At 43.4% G+C, this 12,082-nt stretch overlaps 1 protein-coding gene across 3 annotated transcripts in view; it reads right to left on the reverse strand.

Moving 5' to 3' along the window:
• Positions 1–12,082, reverse strand: part of DLGAP3 (DLG associated protein 3) — a 189,143-nt gene that overhangs the window by 54,808 nt on the left and 122,253 nt on the right. For all 3 annotated transcript variants that reach the window (XM_081018298.1, XM_081018299.1, XM_081018297.1), the window contains exon 2: positions 7,900–7,997. The gene's annotated coding sequence lies outside the window, so the exon portion shown is untranslated. The remainder of the gene's footprint in view (positions 1–7,899; positions 7,998–12,082) is intronic.

Consider the following 12,082-nt stretch of genomic DNA (forward strand, 5'->3'; position numbering starts at 1 on the left):
GGTAAATAAAATGTGTGTAAAATTGCATAGAAATCATTAAAAAGAAATTAATGTTATTTTTATTTACATATTATACATATTTTATATTACCTGACACTTTCAGAAGGCAGAATTTAAATTATTTGGTTTTCCGGGAGCAGTTTATTTGCTGCTTAATCAAACATATACTTACCAAGCTAAATGTTGCCCAGTCACAAAAATAATGGCACATTTGAATCCCTCATACCCCAAAACATATTTTAAAGAACCCTCTCTGAAGAAATTTCCAAAAAATTAAGTTTCACCCCCTAAAATGACAGACCCTAATGATCTAATCTCTTTGCCCTGAAAAGCATCAGACAAATAAAAATATCATTTTAATGATGCTGTTTCTTTGCACATGTCAGCCTGAAGAACAGTTCTGTGTGACTCACAACCTTGCCCCTGACACTTCAAATGTTAGTTCATTCAAAACCAAGAAGACAATCTAATTGACAATGCACTTCTTGTTTTGTGGCACGTCTCACAGCATAGCTACTTAGGCACCAGGGAAATATAGGCAGCAATAGCTAGCCTGGATTGGTTCCATGCTCTGCCTAGCCAAGTAGCAACAACAGGAACAGCTGCTTCCGAGGAAGATACAATGCAATATGAGACGATTCCTTCCGTTTGTATCTCGGTATGTACCCGAGCCCTGAGGCTACTCGTATTTCAAGATAATAAAGCTTAGTATAACAGATCCCCAAGTGGGACGCTGTTGGAGAAGTCCAGAAAAAAAGAAGTAATTCTGAATCCAGAGCAGGGAGGGGAAAAGCAGGGAGTCAAGTCAGTTAATGGTTCCAGGCAAGAGGATTTATAAGAAAGAGGAGCTGGAGTTTCTCAGCCAAATGGAACTTGTTAAATGCACAGACCAACAGCAAGATCATCAAGTCTTAATATTGTGCTGTCGAAGGCAGGAATAATTACCACCACTGGGAACCTCATGCCCACATAATGAAGGGCCCAGGATAACATGGTCGAGGATAATTGTCATTACAAATAACTCCCCCCACCCTGTGCTTTTATATTTGCTTATACAGGGAGAAACCAGACACCCCCCCCCCCCACTGCCAAGCTAAGCACCCACTTTGGGTTTGGGGTATTATGGGTGGGTGGTGCCAAATCCAACTTGGTGGGGGACTAGGGGAGCTTGTAACCAATGGCTGGGGCTTTGGGGTGGGTGGGTTGATAGATGGGCCCTCCACCAATTGCCGACAAGCATTAATTTCCCACGGGGGCTGTAGACCTTATGGTGCTTAGCAGGAGGAACATTCTGCTCATTGTCAGGCACCCCATGGCTAGAAGGCTCTGCCTAACAGCACCCGCTGTGTTAGCAATTGGAAGGCACCTGAGGGGATGCATCCACCTTGGGATGTAGGGAGGGGCTGGGAGCCAGCCAGAGATGCAGCCAGCTTTAGGGCAAGATCTTAATCTGCAGAGCAAAAGAAGGGTTGAAACACCCACCCATGCCACCTCCTTAGACCCAAAGCACATGATGTCAGAAGATCACTTTGCACATGCTCAGAGGCTCCATGATCTTCAGGTATTTTCCAGTATACACCCAGATCAGTACCGGTTCTGCTGCCTGAAGCCCTTTAACTGGACCTTCTGGGGGCTGAATCAGGGATCTTTTGCACACAGAGCCCATGGCTCCAGTAACGGCCAGCCTTGGCAGAACTTTTGGATGTTCCCCAAAAAACTACCACATCCTGAAATTCTAATGGAGGCTCTAAAGATCGTAGCTGTAAGTTTCCCTGACCTATTGAGGCTCGAGGCTCAGCTTCTAGAGGAAGTGGAAGTAATAAAGAGAGCCTCATCAAAGCAGGTGTCATCAGGAAAGGGCAGGCCCTAATGAGCTCCCTGTGGACACAGCTCACTGGGATATGGAGGATGTTGTCTCAGCCAAGAGCTGATGGTGTCAAGGCTTGATATTGGCTGAAAAGGCCTCTACTGCAGTTGGCCCTGTGTCCTTGAGGGACTGACTGTGCTGACTTAAAGGGCGCTTGTCTAATTCTGCTGGCACTGATTTCTACCCTGGGGGCTTGTCTGAGGAAGTGAGGGAGCTCAGTCCTTACAAGGGAAAAGTCCAGGGAGAGAGTCTACCTGTCGTATTTCCTCTCTCCCTGTATTTTCCTCAGGGCAGTGCAAGGAGCCTGGGTTGGGGATCAAGACATAATTGAGCTATCGCTCACACCTTTCAGCATCATCGAAAGGTAGATGTTTTCATTGCCTGCATATATAGTTCAGTTTAATCAGTTAATTGACCAATTAGCCAGTTAAAAGAAAGTGCATTTTTGCTGCTACCACACACAAGGTTGAAATCGTCATCGAGCTATCTACTATGGCCTTAAGGTCTCATTCATGGTCAGTCACCTCAAGTTCAGACCCCCTAAGTGTATATATTAGGGTTGCCATATTTCAAACAGTGAAAATCAGGACAGAAAATCAGGACACTTAAAAATTCTATTTTGAGCTATTTTTATGGAAAAATGGCAAAAAACCAGCACTGCCGACACGGGCTACGTATGGCAACCCAGACATATGGCAACCCTATATGAAATAATACATGTATCACTTTACATTTGTTTACACTGAATTGCATTTGCAATTTTATCACACATATTTCTGTATGCAATTTAAAATACACAATTTTGCAAACAATTTCCCTAACTTAAAGCTTTTTTATATGTTATTTTCACTCTTATATGCATATGTCTGCCTTTACCCTGGCCATCTGCATTTTTTTGTACACATTACTCAGCTGGAGAACTGAATTGTAAAATTCAGAGAAGTGTGAATTCTGAAAGCTGGCTAGGTTTCAGCTTGTGTATTGTTTTGGAAAGTGCAAATGAGGTATGTTTGCCTTTAAATGCAACCTGAATTTAATTTCTTCCCCATCCCTAGTACCTAGGAACAGGCTTGAAATAAGAAAACACCATCACAGATCTGCGGATTGCAGCACCCCTTCAACACGGTTCCCTTTTTTTTAAAAAGAGAAACTTGGTTCCTTTTTTTTTAAAAGGGAAACTCTACCAACAGACACAGGGGATCAGTGATAACAAAGGCTCCAAAGGAAAATTAGTGAGTTTCTAAATTCGTTTGAGGGGGGCAAATGTTTTCCTTTTCTCCCCACCCACCCATTCACAGCATACACGTATGGGGAGGGAGCTGGTAGCTGGTTTGAGTGTATTATCCACAGGACAGAGGCTCCAAGATTGAAAAGCAATGGAGCGTTCAAGAAAAAGATGGCCTGAAAAGTAATACTGCGTTGTCCAAGTTGTCTGACAGCAGAGCCGGACTGGCATTCATTTCCGAGCAATTCAAGGGGAGACTGAAATGTAAGTTGTAACAGACTGAAAAGTTGTCTTTGAGGAAGGAGATGGCTGACCACATGAAAAGCCACACTTAAGGTATCATAAATAGATATGTGTGGTTGAAAGCACTTACAGAATCCCCGAGTAGACCAGCATAGTGTTCGGAAGCTGCCTTATACTGAGTCCAGACCATTGGTCCATCTAGCTTAGGCATCCCCAACCTTTGCCCCTCCAGATGTTTTAGACTACAATTCCCATCATCCCTGACCACTTGTCTTGTTAGCTAGGGATCATGGGAGTTGTAGGCCAAAACATCTGGAGGGCCAAAGGTTGGGGATGCCTGATCTAGCTTACTATTGTCAACACCAAGTGGCTGTAGTTCTCTAGGATTACCTTTCCCAGTCCTACCTGGAGATGTCAGAGATTGAACCTGGGACTTTCTGTATGCAAAGCAGATCCTCTTACATCTGAGCAACAGCCCTTCAACTGAGCTATGGCACTTCCTTTCGATCATGGAAAGAAGAGGAACTAGTAATTGAAGTGTACCTGGTCCTCACCAACAGGGAGGAACAAACCAAGGAAATGGAAGTCCTGGGAAACTTGAGAGGAAGTGATAATGTCCTCTTGGGTTTCATGATACAGAGGGTAGGGCCCAAACCAATGGCTTCAAGTTACAAGAGATTCCAACTAAACGTCAGGGATAACTTTCTGACAGTAAGAGCTGTTCACCAGTGGAATGGACTCCCTTGGGAGGTAGACTCTCTTTCCTTGGAGGGTTTTTAACGCAGAGGTTGAATGGCTATCTGTCATAGAAGCCTTAGTTGAGATTCCTGCATAGCAGGGGGTTGGACTAGATGACCCCCAGGAACCTTTCCAGCTCTACAGTTCTATGATTCTATGTCGTAGATTTTCCTACTTATTAAAAAAAGACGCCTAAGGAGATTTGCAACAATAAAATACAGCCACTCAATCGAGAAGCCATAGAATCAAAATAATCACAATGTTACAACCTCATTAAAATCCCATATTTAAATCCAATAAACCATTCTCCGTAGAAATTAGGATAATAAAGCCTTACTAAAAGCATCTCGCAGAAAAACAGATCTGCAGATGCCTTTCAAAATGAAACACCAGTTGCAGTTGTCTTCTCCAGCATTGCTCATCCTTGAGCTTCAGTCAGCTGCAGGTCACCCCTTCCAAAATAATGAGGTGACAAAATACAAAAAGATTCTGCCTTGCCTGTCTCCCAAAAACTTTAACCATGAGCTAAATCTGAACATATCACTTTCCATTGGGCTCCTGTTGTCCACTTTCTTTCTTTTTTTATAATAATTTTTATTGAGTTTTACATGCTTATCATAGTAACAACATATTAAATAACAAAAAAGAAATACAATCTCCCAATTTTCCCCTCCCTTCCCGACTTCCCTCAACTTCCTCTTCCGGTTTTTTACATATTAACTTCTCCTGCTTGCTTTATTGTATCTTAATGTTCAATTCCTTTATATTAAATATTGTTATGCTCTTATCATTTTAACATCCTCTTGTAATTTCTATCTTTATTTTGTTAATTGTAAGTGTTTACTCAAACCCTGCTAGTGAGTCCATTTCTTTACATTGTTTCTGTAGATACAACATAAATGGTTCCCAATCTTTTTTAAAGTCTCTACTGTCTTTTTCTCTAAGTCTTTCTGTTAGCTTCGCCATTTCAGCATTTTCCATCAACTTTTCTTGCCATTCTTCTTTAGTTGGTATTTCGTCGCTTTTCCATCTTTGGGCTAGCAGTATCCTAGCTGTAGTTGTAGCATACATAAAAAGCTTCTTCTCTCTCTTTTGGCAAGTCTTGACCTGAAATGTCTAAAAAAAAAGCTGGTCTCCTGTTGTCCACTTTCAATGGTTAGGAAATTTCCTCTAGTTTGCACAAGGATGATGCCAATTTTTCAAGTATGTCGCCATTTTGTTTGATGTTATGGTAATAACAGCAAAATAGCTCTCTTCTAAAGTGATACTGCCAGAAGCCTCCCTGAATTATGGTAACACATATACAGATGTATTTATTTCAACCATCTATATACCGGCTTAACATCATAGTCTGAAAATGGTAGTCTCTAAGTGGTGTTCATTATCCTGCAATGGAATAAACTGGCCACTGTATTCTGTGCAATGTGCTCTCTATGTGGCTTCCCGTGGGCCTGTATTCTACTGCAATGTGCTCTCTATGTGGCTTCCCGTGGGCCTGGGATGGAAGCTCCAACTAGCGCAGAATCCAGCCGCCAGACTGCTGATGGAAGAAGGTGGCTGACAGCATGCAACACCTTTGCTAAAACATCTGCACTGACTGCTCATCTGCTACGGAGCCAGATTCAAGGCTGTTGTGTTGATATACAAAGACATGGACAACGTGGGCCCAGGATACCTCAAGGATCTCCTGAGCCCTTCCCCGCCCCCAGCCTGATCCCTGAGATCATCCGAAGGAGCACTGTTTGTCGTTCTCTGTGTTGCAGAGGCCGAATGGCTTCAGTGAGAATTCAGGCATTAAATGTCACCTGTGGAATACTCTCCTGGCAGAGATTCAGCTAGCTAACCTTCAGACATCTCTCGGAGGCCCTTTCATGCTGATAGGCCAATGCCAGTTCCACTTTCTTGATTAGCCAGTCATTTAAATGATTATCTTGCATTGTTTTTATGGTGTTTGGGGTTTTATTGTGCTCTTATATATTACCATGTAGTAACTTAAATGAGCAGGCAGTAAACAAATATATTTTATAAATAAATAAGGTTAATAAAGATACAGCAGAGATAAAATCAGTTTAAATCAACTATAAATAAAAAATGCCTGCTGGAACTGGTATATGCAGGTCATTCCAGTGTACAGTTCTGGGTTCTGCAGGCAATAATTTCACCCTAAGCCATCATTTTACATGTGGCTTTATCTCCCACTCCAGCCACTACTGTATTTTGAACCTAGCTCTGAATGCTGTCCTGGCCTCCTGTAAATGTTGGCCCACAGCCCCACTCCTGCGTCAGAATAGTTCCAGGTGAGCATTGGGTCTTTCTTTGAGCAACATCCTGATTCTGGCTCTCTATCCAATCACTTGTCCCTGCTTTATCTGCTCCTCTCATCACTCTTGTAATCTTCCTTCCCAGTCTTGTCCACCCTCCTGCAAGATCTGCCAAAACATTTCTCCCTTTAATAGAAATAACAGGGAAATATTGACATCCTTAGAGGTACCCTGAAGTTTGCTGAAGTATGGATTTTTTATTTTTATTTTTTATAAAGTAATAATAATAAGAACAACAACAACAACATTTATTTATTTATTTATTTATTTATTTATTTATTTATACCACGCCCATCTGGCTGGGTTTCCCCAGCCACTCTGGGCGGCTTCCAACAGAACACTAAAATACAATAACCTATTAACCTATTAACCTATTAATTAGTGGTCTCCAGATGTTGTTGGACTACAGCTCCCATCGTTCCTGAGAACTGCAAATGCTAATGTTGATAGTGCAACCTCTGGAGGACATCAGGTTGGTTACCATTGCTTATGTTACCCTAGAGGAGGGCAAGGCTGACTGGCAGGAATCCTGAACAGGAGCACTTCTGCTTGGAAATAAATATACACTGCAATATTTTGTTGCAGCAGGTATTACTTGCTGCCTTGAAGCTCCAGTCCTCTTATAGCAGATCTGGGTACTTTAACATTTTGAACCAGCATTATCAGCCTCTTGACTTGACCCTTTGTGAGATGACATTTGTTGCTCAGTATCTCCAGGACAGCTCAGTGGGATTCTGATGTCCCATGATTAAGGTCAACTGGGAAACACAGAACAGGGATCGGAAATCTCAGGATCAGGGTCCAAATGTGGCCCTCCAGGCCTCACTGTCTGGCCCCTGAGGCTTTCACCAGGCCACACACCTTCCTGAGCCACAACCCTCACCTGCCCTGCTTTGCACCCTTCCTTGAGTGTTCCTTGTCTGGCTGGAATGTGTCCCTCAGCTCTCAATGCTTCTTGCTTGCATGACTGGATGTGAGACTGTAGAAACTAGCTCAGTGCATGTGGGTAAAATTTACATTTTGTTGGTCTTCCCACTTTTGCCTCTAGCTCTGCCCCCTTGAGAGCCAGTGTGGTGTAGTGGTTAAGAGCGGTAGTCTCGTAATCTGGGAAACCTGGGTTCGCGTCTCCACTCCTCCACATGCAGCTGCTGGGTGACCTTGGGCCAGTCACACTTCTTTGAAGTCTCTCAGCCCCACTCACCTCACAGAGTGTTTGTTGTGGGGGAGGAAGGGAAAGGAGAATGTTAGCCGCTTTGAGACTCCTGAAGGGGAGTGAAAGGCGGGATATCAAATCCAAACTCTTCTTCTTCTTCTTTTGTCTGTGGCTTCTAGCAGGTTGTCCAGAATGGAATGTGGCCCTTGGGCAGAAAGAGGTTGCCCACCCCTGAATTAGTGCACCACTGTCATCGTCAGAGGAAGGAATGAAGGAAGGAATGATGGATGGAAGAAAGAAAGAAAGAAAGAAAGAAAGAAAGAAAGAAAGAAAGAAAGGGTTTCTAACTCACCAGCTAGTTCCTAAAGATCAGTTCCTTTCATATCCCCAGGAAACCCGATATCCTTAACAAGGAAGATCCTTTTCTTCCCCAGCGACAAGAAAGCAGTTCTGGAAATGAAAAAAGGCAAGTGGTGAGACTTCTGGGGAAACAAGGCAAGTAGGGATGAGGTGGAAGCCATTTTAAATGGATTTATCCATGGTATGTGGACTTAGGATTGGACCACCTCTTGAACTGGGTGCCCACTTATGTCCAAGCTGTTTGTCCATTGTAAAGTTTTTTTTTAACCTCCCCCAACTAATTATATACAAAAAATACATATAGGTATAATACACAGAAAAGATTCAAGCCCCATGTGGCACTATATTTCTGCGGCATAATTTTAGAATGCAGAAATCTTTTTATAGAGCTATACGATGTACACCACCTTGACATATTTTAGGAGCTGGTGGTTTGTAAATATTCCCATAAAGAAATAGAAAAATAAATACACATATAGTCCAACCACCTGCTGTGCAGGAATCTCTTTTTATTGATTTGCGTATTTTTTATTTTATTGAAATTTTTCAGTGGACAAAGAAAGTGAAAGAAATGAAAAACAGAAACAGGATGTCCTTGGCGTGTATGAACTGAGCTGGGTGACGGATCCATAAAAAGTTGCTTGGAGGGGCCTGATCTGGCTGGCACACAGGGCCCTGCATCCCATTCTGCCTTCACAAAAGCCCTATTAGGTAGGTTAGACTGAAAGGAGTGAGGGTGTGACCCAAGGTCACCCAGCAGGTTTTGTGGTCAAGGAGAGATGTGAACCTGGGTCCAAGTTTGTCATCCGAACCACTACACCAAACTGGATCTCTCCTCACTTGCTGATGACTTGAGCATGATCTCCTGACCACCTTGCCAGTTGCCAGCTGTCCCGCACCCCGTGGCACAAAGCATACACAGAAGTGGTTGGTTGATTTCAGTGGCGCCTCCCCTGGTTCACAGCAACTGAGGCACTGGCCTGCATATTTTTTTCCCCCAAAAAGAGGGAAAGTCTCGCAGCTGGAGTTGCTGTTTTTTTAAAAAAATGCTGCAGCCTCCTTGCATCAAACACCGTTCTGAAGTATAAACAGAATTTAGATTTATTGGAATGCTCCACTCTTGCCCTTGTTGTTCCTTGTAACAGGAAGTTATTTGTCGCAATTAAGAGGGAAATGAGTTGAAGAGCAGCAGGAGGTAGATTTTCAAATGCTTCTGGAAATGAGCAAAGCCTCACAATCTCCAGGACCCTCTGCCCCAAGCCAGCCAGCTGAAAACAAGGGAAATTGCTCCTGCTCTTTTGCTTGTTTGTGAAAAGCCTCTGCTGCATTTCAGGCTTGGAAATAAAAATGGGAAGGAGATGTCTTTTTAAAAAGTGCACTTTACACTCTATTCAGTGTGTGAGTGTGTAAATCAGAGATGTTTCCTAAAACTCTGCGATGCTCTTGCATCCTACGTTGATCATGTAGAGGCAGATTTTGCTCCTGCCAATATCTTACAAAGAAACTGAACGATGGGATTGCAACATCCTCACCTCCTCACACCAAGGAGTGTTTGGAGGACACCATACTGGCTAGTAGAGGTCAATAGCATGGGTAGGCAAACTAAGGCGCAGGGGCTGGATCCGGGCCAATCGCCTTCTAAATCCAGCCCATGGATGGTCCTGGAATCAGCGTGTTTTTACATGAGTAGAATGTGTCCTTTTATTTAAAATGCATCTCTGGGTTATTTGTGGGGCCTGCCCGGTGCTTTTACATGAGTAGAATTTGTGCTTTTATTTAAAATGCACCTCTGGGTTATTTGTGGGGCATAGGAATTGGTTCATTTTTCTTCTTCAAAATATAGTCCAGCCCCCCACAAGGTCTGAGGGACAGTGGACCAGCCCCTGCTGTAAAAGTTTGCTGATCCCTGGTCAACAGGGCTGGGGGCCTTACACTGACCCTCTGTCACTGGCATTGCTGTGGCTAATTGGGAGAGGGGAGAAGTGGCAGCATGGTCAAGAGAGTGCAAACTCACTAGCAGAGTCAGTCGGCACTCTCACTGGGTTTGTTGCATCATGCCATCCACGCCTCTGCCTCTCCCCTCTCCCTCTTCTTGGTAAGCTGCAGCCACACCCTGCCAACTGCTAGTGAGACAAACAGCAAGTTGCATATTAAAAGCATCCCAGGCCTGGCTCACTCTGCAGCTGCGTGATTAATACACCTCTCCTCCTAAAATGATCCATGTACCTAACAAAGTAGCATGTCAGGAAATACAGTGCTAGCTTAGCTGCTGTCTAATATGCCCATCTGGAGCCATGTGTCCAGTTTTGGGTACCATAGTTTAAGAAGGATCTTGACAAGCTGGAATGTGTGGAGAGAAGGGCAACCAAAATGACCGAGGGTCTGGAAACCAAGCCTTAGGAGGAACGGTTTGAGGGAGCTGTGGATGTTTAGCCTGGAAAAAAGGAGTCTGAGAGGAGATATGATGGCCATCTTCAAATAGTTTTAGGGGCTGTCACATAGAAGATGGAGCAAGCTTGTTTTCTGCTTCTTCACAGGGAAGAATCCAAATCAATGGATTCAAATGACAAGAAATGAGATTCCAACTAAACCTTAGGAAGGGTTTTCTGATGGTAAGAGCTATTCAACCGTGAAACAAACTACTTCGGAAGTGGACAGTCCTTTACCAGAAGTTTTAAAGTAGAGGTTGGATGGCCATGTGTTAGGGATTCTTTAGCTGTGGTTCTTGCATCACAGGGGATTAGACTAGATGACCCTTGGGGTCCCTTCCAATTCTACAATTCTATGCTAGTTTTTCATGTAAAGGCACAGTCAAGCATTCAAATGACCTACAGTCATAAATAGTACAGTTAGAGAACAGTTTTCCTTGTGAGTGTGCAAATTCCCTCCCAATTTCCATATTCTATTCATTTTGTAGATTAAAATTTCCTTTGTTAAATTATACATTTGTTAAAATCAGGCACACTTCATTTCATTCACTGCTCAGTGGGGGACCCAAGAGTTCTTCTGCTGCCTGCAACTTTTGTTTTCCACCTGTTTGACATGAATTTTCAGGCATTCTCCTATCCCTTCTGAGATTGGATCTGCCAAATTTCAGATGGGTGAGCAAAAAAGGTCCCCCGTATAATAGATAATTAGGGCTACAGCCTTGTACCCCCTTACCTAGGATTAAATCACCTTGAACTCCATGAGTAGATATGCATAGTACTGTGTAAAGGTGCCAACTTGAATAAAATATTTGGGGAGCCCAGGTAAGCCCTGATCTGCACAATCAATCACATAATGTGGCACATGCACACCATTTGAATGACAATGCCCATCAACTTTGGGGGTCCTTGGTCCCCTCAAATATATTATTGGGAGGACCAAATGGATCTTGGCCCCGAGGAGTTGGCTCCTATGGTACTATGCTATAAGAATAGGAACTACACGCTTAACAAATTCTATATCCAGATGGCAAACTCATCCCCCAGTGTGAATCATTATTTATTTATCTTACTGCATACTGTATTTATTCTGCTTTTCAAATCACTACTATCTCTCAAAGTGGCTCATATCAATCAAAAGAAACAGATGGGTCCTGCTATCAGGCTTACCAACTAAAAAGGCAAGACACTCAAGGGAAGTGGAGTGGAAGGAAAGGAAAGAGGAGGGAAATCAGTCTTTAAAGGCCAGAACAAAGTGGTAAGCTATAATGGGCATTTTTATCCAGTTCAGGCCAAGATCCCTTCCTGATTTATGTGCTTGAGAAGCAATTGGTGACTCTTGTTCTTCTGCCCAACGGATGGGGTCAGAGTGCTCTTCTTCTTTCCCCTGTTCTAAGCAAGATGGTGCCACCCAAGTGGGAGTTTGCAGAAGTAAAAAAAAAATTAGGGGCAGGGAAAAGGGAGGGAAAAGAGCCCAATGAACCCAAATGAGGAGTAATGCCTCTCTGACCAGGATGGAGCTGCTATGCTAGCTTCCAGGCAGGTGGGTTGCTGTGACTTACTGAGAGGGAGAGAGGTGAGGAGATGGGGAGGTTTCCATGGTGCAAACACTCCAGCAGGAAAGGCTCCGCCAGAGTGCTTGCACCACACTAATCTCCCTGCCATTGGATTCTTTGTCGTTTCTACTACAACAGACATAGTTACCTCTAACCAACTAAACACTACACACTGGCTTTCCTTTTTTTTTTA

Source organism: Podarcis pityusensis, assembly GCF_964106645.2.
Source record: "Podarcis pityusensis genome assembly, chromosome: 8".
Lineage (NCBI taxonomy): Eukaryota > Metazoa > Chordata > Lepidosauria > Squamata > Lacertidae > Podarcis > Podarcis pityusensis.